The sequence below is a fragment of the Pongo pygmaeus genome, chromosome X (genome assembly GCF_028885625.2).
Source record: "Pongo pygmaeus isolate AG05252 chromosome X, NHGRI_mPonPyg2-v2.0_pri, whole genome shotgun sequence".
Taxonomy (NCBI): Eukaryota; Metazoa; Chordata; class Mammalia; order Primates; family Hominidae; genus Pongo; species Pongo pygmaeus.
Window position 1 is genome coordinate 56,368,972 of NC_072396.2, and position 12,324 is coordinate 56,381,295.

The 12,324-nt window shown below is 37.5% G+C and overlaps 1 pseudogene; it reads right to left on the reverse strand.

Moving 5' to 3' along the window:
• Window positions 1-206: 206 nt before the first annotated feature.
• On the reverse strand, window positions 207-12,039 carry LOC129024481 (X antigen family member 3-like; annotated as a pseudogene).
• Between the last annotated feature and the right edge of the window lie 285 nt (window positions 12,040-12,324).

The window sequence follows — 12,324 nt, forward strand, 5'->3', positions numbered from 1 at the left end:
TGCCTCGGCATCCCAAAGTGCTGGGATTACAGGTGTTGGCCAGTGCACCTGGCCACAATTCAATAGTATCAAATATGTGAGAACAAGAAAAAATGAACAAAACATGTGCAAGACTTCTTTGGAGAAACCCGAAAAGCTTTATTGAGATATTTTTAAGTCAAATATCTAATACAAAACCAGTTTGCGTTCTTTCAGCGTATCTTCATTTAAACCTCTGGTTGCCTTTCACCTATAATAGAAGAAAAATATTACTAGCAGAACTGTATTTAGGTGACATTAAAGGTATGCAAAGGACATCAACGTTTTAGTTTCATACAATAGACTAAAACCAGAAGCCTATGAGTAATACATTGGCTTACATGCAGCTGGAACTCTGCAGAGATTTTGAAGATAGATTTCCAAGCATATACATTATAAATACTTTTTAAACACACCCTGCTTTCTACTGCCACAAGGAAACCAAAGGACACTTCGAGGTCAGAACACTTTAAATCAAGTGAACCTATTAAAAAGTGGTTCACAGAAAGCAAACATTGTGTATACTTTTATTGAAAATATAACCAACACACAAAAAACGTAAGAAACAAAAGGAATTTACAAAAAAAAAAGTTTAATATAATGCTTTGGCTTGAAACTGTGATCTGGATGTTCAATAGGCTCCTATAAATAGTCTGAAAATTATCTTTTAAGAAAACAGTTCATTGCATTTGTTTTTTCTCTACTGTGCAGAAGTGCAAAAGTGTTTCTTTGGGCTAGTTTACCTTTCTGCGGTTTTTAAGGTTCAGTAATCATTTGTTCCCAATTTTCACCTAAAGAACTAGTGTCAATATGAATACTGCCTTTTTACACTTGAAAGTATTCCTGTTTATATAATTAATTATATGGTCACATTAGTTTTAAGCTATCACTATTATTTCTGATATTAAAATGTAAAAACTATTATATATCATGAACAGTGTGGCCAAAAAAAAAAAAAAAAGGATATAGAGGTATAGGAAAATGGAAAGGAGAGTAAGATATCTGAAGATCAAGCCAACTATTAGTTTGTATTTATTTATTTATTTGATTATACTATAAGTTCTATGGTACATGTACACAACCTGCAGGTTTGTTACATATGTATACATGTGCCATGTTGGTGTGCTGCACCAATTAACTTATAATTTACATTAGGTATATCTCCTAATGTTAACCCTCTCCCCTCCTCCACCTCACAACAGGCCCCGGTGTGTGATATTCCCCTTCCTGTGTCCTTGTGTTCTCATTGTTCAATTCCCACCTATGAGTGAGTACATGCGGTGTTTGGTTTTTTGTCTTTGCGATAGTTTGCTGAGAATGATGGCTTCCAGCTTCATCCATGTCCCTACAAAGGACATGAACTCATCATTTTTTATGGATGCATAGTATTCCATGGTGTATATGTGCCACATTTTCTTAATCCAGTCTATCATTGAGGGACATTTGGGTTGGTTCCAAGTCTTTACTATTGTGAATAGTACTGCAATAAACATATGTGTGCATATCTCTTCATAGCAGCATGACTTATAATCCTTTGGGTATATACCCAGTAATAGGATGGCTGGGTCAAATGGTATTTCTAGTTCTAGATCCCTGAAGAATCTCCACACTGTCTTCCACAATGGTTGAACTAGTTTACAGTCCCCACAACACTGTAAAAGTTTTCCTATTTCTCCACATCCTCTCCAGCACCTGTTGTTTCCTGACTTTTTAATGATCACCATTCTAACTGGTGTGAGATGGTATCTCATTGTGGTTTTGATTTGCATTTCTCTGATGGCCAGTGATGATGAGCATTTTTTCATGTGTCTGTTGGCTGCATAAATGTCTTCTTTTGAGAAGCGTCTGTTCATATCCTTTGCCCACTTTTTGACAGAGTTGTTTGTTTTTTTCTTGTAAATTTGTTTGAGTTCTTTGTAGATTCTGGATATTAGCCCTTTGTCAGATGAGTAGATTGCAAAAATTTTCTCCCATTCTGTAGGTTGCCTGTTCATTCTGATGGTAGTTTCTTTTGCTGTGAAGAAGCTCTTTAGTTTAATTAGATCCCATTTGTCAACTTTGTCTTTTGTTGCCATTGTTTTTGGTGTTTTAGACATGAAGTTCTTGTCCATGCCTACGTCCTTAATGGTATTGCCTAGGTTTTCTTCTAGGGTTTCTATGGTTTTAGGTCTTACATTTAAATCTTTAATTCAACTTGAATTAATTTTTGTATAAGGTGTAAGGAAGGGATCCAGTTGCAGCTTTCTACATATGGCTAGCCAGTTTTCCCAGCACCATTTATTAAATAGGGAATCCTTTCCCCATTTCTTGATTTTCTCAGGTTTGTCAAAGATCAGATGGTTGTAGATGTGTGGTATTATTTCTGAGGGCTCTGTTCTGTTCCATTGGTCTATATCTCTGTTTTGGTACCAGTACCATGCTGTTTTGGTTACTGTAGCCTTGCAGCATAGTTTGAAGTTAGGTATCGTGATGCCTCCAGCTTTGTTCTTTTGGCTTAGGATTGTCTTGGCAATGCGGGCTCTTTTTTGGTTCCATATGAACTTTAAAGTAGTTTTTTTCCAATTCTGTGAAGAAAGTCATTAGTAGCTTGATGGGGATGGCATTGAATCTACAAATTACCTTGGGCAGTATGGCCATTTTCATGATATGGATTCTTCCCATACATGAGCATGGAATGTTCTTCCATTTCTTTGTATCCTCTTTTATTTCATTGAGCAGTGGTTTGTAGTTCTCCTTGAAGAGGTCCTTCATATCCCTTTTAAGTTGGATTCCTAGGTATTTTATTCTCTTTGAAGCAATTGTGAATGGGAGTTCACTCATGATTTGGCTCTCTGTTTGTCTGTTGTTGGTGTATAAGAATGCTTGTGATTTTTGCACATTGATTATATATCCTGAGACTTTGCTTAAGTTGCTTATTAGCTTAATGAGATTTTAGGCTGAGATGATGGGTTTTTCTAGATATACAATCATGTCATCTGCAAACAGGGACAGTTTGACTTCCTGTTTTCCTAATTGAATACCCTTTATTTCTTTCTCCTGCCTGATTGCCCTGGCCAGAACTTCCACCACTATGTTGAATAGGAGTGGTGAGAGAGGTCATCCCTGTCTTGTGTCAGTTTTCAAAGGGAATGCTTCCAGTTTTTGCCCATTCAGTATGATATTGGCTGTGGGTTTTTCATAGATAGCTCTTATTTTGAGATACGTCCCATCATTACCTAATTTATTGAGAGATTTTAGCATGAAGGGCTGCTGAATTTTGTCAAAGGCCTTTTCTGCATCTATTGAGATAATCATGTGGTTTTTGTCATTGGTTCTGTTTATATGCTGGATTATGTTTATTGATTTGTGTATGTTGAACCAGCACTGCATCCCAGGGATGGAGCCCACTTGATTATGGTGGATAAGCTTTTTGATGTGTTGCTGGATTCAGTTTGCCAGTATTTTATTGAGGATTTTTGCATCGATGTTCATCAGGGATATTGGTCTACAATTCTCTTTTTTGGTTGTGTCTCTGCCAGGCTTTGGCATCAGGATGATGCTTGCCTTATAAAATGAGTTAGGGAAGGTTCCCTCTTTTTCTATTGATTGGAATAGTTTCAGAAGGAATGGTACCACCTCCTCCTAGTACCTTTGGTAGAATTTGGCTGTGAATCCATGTGGTCCTGGACTTTGTTTGTTTGGTAAGCTATTAATTATTGTCTCAATTTCAGACCCTGTTATTGGCCTATTCAGAGATTCAACTTCTTCCTGGTTTAGTCTTGGGAGGGTGTATGTTTCCAGGAATTTTTCCATTTCTTCTAGATTTTCTAGTTTATTTGCATAGAGGTATTTATAATATTCTCTGATGGTAGTTTGTATTTCTGTGGGCTCACTGGTCATAGCCCCTTTATCATTTTTTACTGTGTCTATTTGATTCTTCTCTCTTTTCTTCTTTATTAGTCTTGCTAGTGGTCTATCCATTTTGTTGATCTTTTGAAAAACCAGCTCCTGGATTCATTGATTTTTACGAAGGGTTTTTTGTGTCTCTATTTCCTTCAGTTCTGCTCTGATCTTAGTTATTTCTTTCCTTCTGCTAGCTTTTGAATGTGTTTGCTCTTGCTTCTCTAGTTCTTTTAATTGTGATGTTACAGTGTTAATTTCAGATCTTTCCTGCTTTCTCTTGTGGACGTTTAGTGCTACAAATTTCCTTCTACACACTGCTTTAAATGTGTCCCAGAGATTCTGGTATGTTGTGTCTTTGCTCTCATTGGTTTCAAAGAACATCTTTATTTCTGCCTTCATTTCATTACGTACCCAGTAGTCATTCAGGAGCAGGTTGTTCAGTTCCATGTAGTTGAGCAGTTTTGAGTGAGTTTCTTAATCCTGAGTTCTAGTTTGATTGCACTGTGGTCTAAGAGACAGTTTGTTATAATTTCTGTTCTTTTACATTTGCTGAGGAGTGCTTTACTTCCAACTGTGTGGTCAATTTTGGATTAAGTGCAGTGTGGTGTTGAGAAGAATGTATATTCTGTTGATTTGGGGTGGAGATTTCTGCAGATGTCTATTAAGTCCACTTGGTGCAGAGCTGAGTTCAATTGCTGGATATCCTTGTTAGCTTTCTGTCTAATTGATCTGTCTAATGTTGACAGTGGTGTGTTAAAGTCTCCCATTATTAATGTGTGGGAGTCTAAGTCTCTTTGTAGGTCTCTAAGGACTTGCTTTATGAATCTGAGTGCTCCTATATTGGATGCATATATAAGATAATTAACTCTTCATGTTGAATTGATACATTTACCATTATGTAATGGAGTTCTTTGTCTCTTTTGATCTTTGTTGGTTTAAAGCCTGTTTTATCTGAGGCTAGGATTGCAACCCCTGCCTCTTTTTGCTTTCCATTTGCTTGGTGGATCTTCCTCCATTCCTTTATTTTGAGCCTATGTGTGTCTCTGCACATAAGATGGGTCTCCTGAATACAGCACACTGATAGGTCTTGACTCTTTATCCAATTTACCAGTCTGTCTTTTAATTGGAGCATTTAGCCCATTTACATTTAAGACTCATATTGTTATGTGTGAATCTGATCTTGTCATTATGATGTTAGCTGGTTATTTTGCCCATTAGTTGATGCAGTTTCTTCCTAGTATCAATGTTCTTTACAATTTGGCATGTTTTTGCAGTGGCTGGTACCAGTTGTTCCTTTCCATGTTTAGTGCTTTGCTTCCTTCAGGAGCTCTTGTAAGGCAGGCCTGGTGGTGACAAAATCTCTCAGCATTTGCTTGTCTGTAAAGTATTTTATTTCTCCTTCACTTGTGAAGCTTAGTTTGGCTGCATATGAAATTCTGGGTTGAAAATTCTTTTCTTTAAGAATGTCGAATATTGGCCCCCACTCTCTTCTGGCTTGTAGAGTTTCTGCTGAGACATCCACTGTTAATCTGATGGGTTTCCCTTTGCGGGTAACCCGACCTTTCTCTCTGGCTGCCCTTAACATTTTTTCCTTCATTTCAACTTTGGTGAATCTGACAATTATGTGTCTTGGAGTTGCTCTTCTTGAGGCATATCTTTGTGGCGTTGTCTGTACTTTCTGAATTTGAATGTTGGCCTGCCTTGCTAGATGGGGGAAGTTCTCCTGGATAATATCCTGCAGAGTGTTTTCCAGCTTGGTTCCATTCTCCTCATCACTTTCAGGTACAACAATCAGATATAGATATGGTCTTTTCACACAGTCTCATGTTTCCTGGAGGCTTTGTTTGTTTCTTTTTATTCTTTTTTCTCTAAACTTCTCTTCTCGCTTCATTTCATTCATTTGATCTTCCATCACTGATACCCTTTCTTCCAGTTGATCGAATCGGCTACTGAAGTTTGTGTGTTCATCACGTAGTTCTCGTGCCATGGTTTTCAGCTCCATCAGGTCATTTAAGGACTTCTTTACACTGGTTATTCTAGTTAGCCATTCATCTAATCTTTTTTCAAGGTTTTTATCTTCTTTGCCATGGGTTCGAACTTCCTCCTTTAGCTTGGAGTAGTTTGATCATCTGAAGCCTTCTCTCAACTCGTCAAAGTCATTCTCCATCCAGCTTTGTTCCATTGCTGGTGAGGAGCTGCATTCCTTTGGAGGGGGAGAGGTGCTCTGAATTTTAGAATTTTCAGCTTTTCTGCTCTTTTTTTCCCCATCTTTGTGGTTTTAGCTACCTTTGGTCTTTGATGATGGTGACATACAGATGGGGTTTTGGTGTGGACGACCTTTCTGTTTGTTAGTTTTCCTTCTAACAGACAGGACCCCCTCAGCTGCAGGTCTGTTGGAGTTTGCTGGAAGTCCACTCCAGACCCTGTTTGCCTGGGTATTAGCAGCAGAGGCTGCAGAACAGCAAATATTGCTGAACAGCAAATATTTCTGCCTGATCATTCCTCTGGAAGCTCCATCTCAGAGGGGAACCCGCATGGTGGCTCACGCCTGTAATCCCAGCACTTTGGGAGGCCAGCGCAGGTGGATCACGAGGTCAAGAGACTGAGACCATCCTGGCTAACATGGTGAAATCCTGTCTGTAAAAAAAAAAAATACAAAAATTAGCCTGGGTGACAGAGCAAGACTCCGTCAAAAAAAAAAAAAAAAAAAAAAAAAAAAAAAAAAAAAAAAAACAACAACAACAACAACTATTTGTTTCTAAAAGTAAATGTTTTTTAGGGACAACTAGCAAATTTCAGAAATTCTTCAAGTCTTTGTGATGTTTAGGTATTAATGTATTATAGGGATATATCAAATAATGTATACGTGCCTGGCATATCAACCATTTCATCCATATGCTGAAAATATTAGAAATCAACAATGTATTCACTTTCAATTATAACCTATATTCCATATCTGTGTCTTATTCATGTTCTGTGAAGTTTTTCCATTTTTTTTCCGAGTGTGTAAACTGTTGGATACTCTATTCATAACTATTTCCCCCAAAAAACTTTTAAATTTATTACTTTTGGATTTGTTTTCCTTTTACTAGTGATTCGTGTCTATCTTTTATTCACTTCCTCCTTCTTTTTCCCTTAGGTTTATTCTACTGCTCTCTTTTTTTTTTATTTTTTATTGTGTTCCTTTATCACGTAATGTGCTATCTATTTTAATAAGATGAGCATTTAAGACTATAACCTTCCTGACAGTATGGCAATCCCTAAAGGATCTAGAACTAGAAATACCATTTGACCCAGCAATTCCATTACTGGGTATATACCCAAAGGATTATAAATCATGCTACTATAAAGACATATGCACACGTATGTTTATTGTGGCACTATTCACAAAAGCAAAGAGTTGGAACCAACCCAAATGTCCATCAGTGATAGACAAGATTAAGAAAATGAGGCACATATACACCATGGAATACTATGCAGCCATAAAAAAGGATAAGTTTGTCTCCTTTGCAGGGACATGGATGAAACCATCATTCTCAGCAAACTATCACAAAGACAGAAAACCAAACACTGCATGTTCTCACTCATAGTTGGGAAATGAACAATGAGATCACTTGGACACAGCGTGGGGAACATCACACACCGGGGCCCGTTGGGGGTGTGTGGCTGGGGGAGAGATAGCATTAGGAGAAATATCTAATGTAAATGACGAATTGATGGGTGCAACAAACCAACATGGCACATGTATACCTATGTATCAAACCTTCACGTTGTGCACATGTACCCTAGAACTTACAGTACAATAATAACAAAGGAAATTAATTCTAGACAAAAGAAAAGACTATAACATTCCTAGGAATACAGTTGAGGCTTCTTCAATAGGCTCCTGGAAATAAAGTGAAAGCTATCTTTCAATGTAAATGGTCTAATGGAATGGTTCAGCAGTGTAGAGTCAAAGCATTTAGGTAATTTCTTCCCTAAATATGGAGTGCTTCCTTGAAATTCTGAAGCTCTTCTAATTAACAGTCAGCAATTTGGAAAATATGTGTAAAAGATACTTATGTCGACTCCTCATGAATTAGAATATTATGGTCTTTGAACTTTAAATTTTATCATCTGATGTCTCCAGGCAAAAACCTGTAATATGTAACCAATGATAGGGTTAGAGATGATTCTACCATATGTGCCTTCGATCTAATTACACACAGTAGCTCATGAAGACTGACAGGAAGACAGGGAGCATGCTTAGCACAGGCATCTTACACCCACCTTGAGCATCACTGACCTACAGGCATGCTCCCTACTACATCGGCCACAGAAACCTGACTGTCTCTTGCCATTTTATTATTCAGTCACTCAAGAGTTCACTGCGGAAAGGATTTAAAATGCAATTATTCTTTAAGAGCCAGAGAATTTAAAATTTAACAAAATCCAAGAACAGTCATTTGGGTCTCCATACGAAAAAAACATCAAGCAGGTTGCCCACTCATTTCTTAGGAACCATGAAATCTGAACTCAGATATTATAACCGGAGTGAAATTGATTGTTATGAAAAATCATAACTTTGTATTCTATCCAACAGAACATGAAAATACGGAAATCAACCTTCAAACAGATTTTAATATACCTGATTTTCGTTTACTATTTTCAATAACAGAAAAAGATGGGTGTAGAATTTATGGAATTCACCCAAAATCTCACAAATTATGTTAGATCTGGTACTAGAACCTCCTTCAGTACTCAGCATATTTCACACAAAGTGGTATTACAAATGTATTATGTATTTATTAAAAGCAGAAATTAGAAAATAATCTGAAAATTGTTAGCTGTTGGTTGTAGTCACAAGTAAGAAAATGCTTTCATATTTGATGATTCAATATGGCTTTGACCCCATTTGTTTCTGTATCTGATAGTGTTTAAGTCTTCCAGTCAGGCATTTGGGGTCGGAACAACTTTTCAAAGAAAGCCTGCATTTGAATTGTGTTTTTAAAGGGGCAGTAATGTTCTCTCTTTTTATTATCAAAAGTATAATATTGTGAAAAACAGAAAGCACATAATTTTGCCTCCTATTGGATAGCATACCTCCTTCTGGCATTTTAAATTGCCTAATTTTAGCAGAATTTTCTCCTGGACATCAGGACCATCTCTGCATTCATCCCCAGTCTTTGACTCAGACAGCTCCTGGAGATCAGTTTCCAGGTCAGGCACTAAAAAATGCAAAGGTTCTTGACTGAAGCAGGCAAACAAGAAAGACAAATAAGGAAATGATAGTATTCTTTTCCTCAGTGTTATGAAATAAAAGCCTGTGGACTACTGTGCTAATAAATGTCATGTAAAGATGTCACACCTTTGTTTTCCTGTATTATAAAATCTTATCTTAAATGACAATCTGAGGATAAATCACACCACACCTACATTTCCCATACTTTACCATTGTGTATTATGAACAGTGAATATCGACTAAGAAATCTGAAGTCTGGATAAATTTTAATAATAAATGAAATGTAATTTTCTAAAGGATTAGATCAATGTATTTGGCTGCTTATGAGAAATCTTACAATTGGACTCCCATCCCTTGTTGAGGTAACTTGAAAATTATTTGGATAAAGTTAGTTAACGTTATGCTTAGGTTCAAGGGCCCTTTATGTAACTTTATATAAATGAATCACATTTAGAATAATGTAGCAAAATAACAGGAAACTAACTGTTTTCCAGTGAGGGCACAGGAAATTGAGTGCAAAGAAATTAGTGTTCATCGTTGACAGTCATATTCTGGAAACCTCTTAACAATGAATTGCTAAAATAATCCACGTACCAAATTCTGCCAATGTTTAGCGTGAAAATGGTATCCACTGAGTAAAACAACTTCTGATTCAACTTATGGTACTTTGAGTTTTCTAATTATGAAAGTGCTTCGGAAACTTTTAAAAGCCCCTTCAAAATCATACTAATATAGCGACCTGTATGCCAGTGTCCTGAATTATCCACCTTTTACCAAACATCCTGAAAAAATACCAATAAAAGGATAGCACTCTAAAAGTGGCTGTCATTTATTGAGCTCTTTTCTGGAGTTGCTATTCTGCTTCATTGGACTGTGTTTTGTCCTGAGCCAATACTGAAGTACCTTACAGTACACACACATTCAAATAAGTATCTTAAGCAAAAGCACTGACCTTTTCTTATTACAACATGGATAATACAAACCTTGGGACAAAATATGAATTTTGTCTCTGTGAGTCAAGGGTTCTTGGTAAACCTCAATCCCTGAGTCTCAATTTTCTTATTTATAAAATGGGGCTAACATCCCTATGCAAATGGGCTTTATTCAGGGTGTTACAAGGTAGGATGACTTGTCACTGTACATGCTATTAAAGGGTGTTTAAAGCACTGTTGACACAATGGCTTAGAAGATCATAAAGCAACATTCTAAGAAGAACACATTAAACAAGTGAAATACTGCATATTTTTATACATAAAATTAAACTGCTTCATCTGATTTAGCAAGGACTATATTTTAAAGCATACAAAATACATCTTGAAGAAAAAGAAGATATTCATTACATCCAGGGACTGCATGAAGCTGCAAACTATACCCTTCACTTTTCCAGCCAACTTTCAGCAAGTGTTTGAGATCCTTTCCTAATGTTTTCTTTCCTCCTGTTACTGGTCATGACGTAAGGCATGACGCACACATAGGCCTCCTCCCCACCATAGACATTCTTTCTTTCCCTTCCCAGCACCTTGAATCTCAGCTGCACCCTGATCTTCTCTCTCCTGACCAGGTGTAGGATCCCAACTTTCAGTTGGTGGTTCTTCTTGTTGAGGCTCCTCATCACTGGACTCCTGGGACCATGGTTGCATGTATACAAATAAAAAGTTTTGTTATCAATACATGTCAATAATGTAACTATACAGAATACATAGATATTTCTGATCATAAGTAAGTCTAAAGACATTTCTCCAACACTATTCCATGTACTTATTATTCATAAAGTTATTCTTCCCACAGAGAGGTTACTCTAAGACAGAATTACCATCAAGGGCTTTGGAAGGTGATTTAATCTATGTTGGGATGGATGTGTGCAATCTGTTATGAATAAGCATACGGAGGAAGTCATGGGCAAAATCTGGGGAACACAAGGTTATCCATCCAGGCAAAACCAGAAGGTACGCCAGGCACAGTGGCTCAGGCCTGTAATCCCAGCACTTTGGGAGGCCGAGGCAGGTGCATTGCCTGAGCTCAGGAGTTTGAGACCAGCCTGGGCAACACGGTAAAACCCTGTCCCCCGTCTCTACTAAAATACAAAATGAAATTAGCTGGGCATGGCGGCGTGCGCCTGTTGGGAGGCTGAGGCAGGAGAATTGCTTGAACCCGGGAGGCAGAAGCTGCAGTCGCCAAGCCTGGGAGATAAAGCAAGACTTTGTCTCCAAACAAACAAACAAACAAAAAAATAAAACAACAACAACAACAAACAAAACAAAAAACAGAACATAGTCCTCTTGGATTGATCTTTCCTTCATGAGATGCCATGATCATTGTTCATCAGCTTGGAAGACCTTTAACAGTGTATGTATACTAGTTCAACAACACTATCACAAAACAATGATAGACTGGATTAAGAAAATGTGGTACATATACACCATGGAATACTATGCAGCCATAAAAAATGATGAGTTCATGTCCTTTGTAGGGACATGGATGAAATTGGAAATCATCATTCTCAGTAAACTATTGCAAGGACAAAAAACCAAACACCGCATGTTCTCACTCATAGATGGGAATTGAACAATGAGAACACATGGCCACAGGAAGGGGAACATCACACTCTGGGGACTGTTGTGGGGTGGGGGGAGGGGGGAGGAATAACATTAGGAGATATACCTAATGCTAAATGATGAGTTAATGGGTGCAGCACACCAGCATGGCACATGTATACATAGTAACTAACCTGCACATTGTGCACATGTACCCTAAAACTTAAAGTATAATAATAATAAAAAAATTAAAAATTAAAAAAAAAGAAATTTCTGCTAATAGAAAACAACAAATGTTAAAGCACTCCCAAGCATAGGCCTAATCAGCTCAGGAGTTTGTAAACTTTGTCTTGGTCTAGGCCTATATGTTGATCTTCCTCACCAGATTATATTTCACTCTGCAAAGAGAATACAAAAATACTGTGATTGGGAAAATGCACTTGAGAGGATAGCTATATTTGAGCACTTCCATGGCCAAATGTTAACCTGTCATTTTTTTAAAGTTTGGAAATACTTTGAAGGTAAGTCCCAGGGCAAATATAACTTTGTGTGCCTTCTGAATAGAGTGCTTGCGCAGTAACTTAAGGTGGTGAAGCTAGCCAAGTAATGCCTTAAGGCTCCTGGCAAGAGTCACTGGATATCTCTGATGTGGTTTGAGGCATTTCTGGG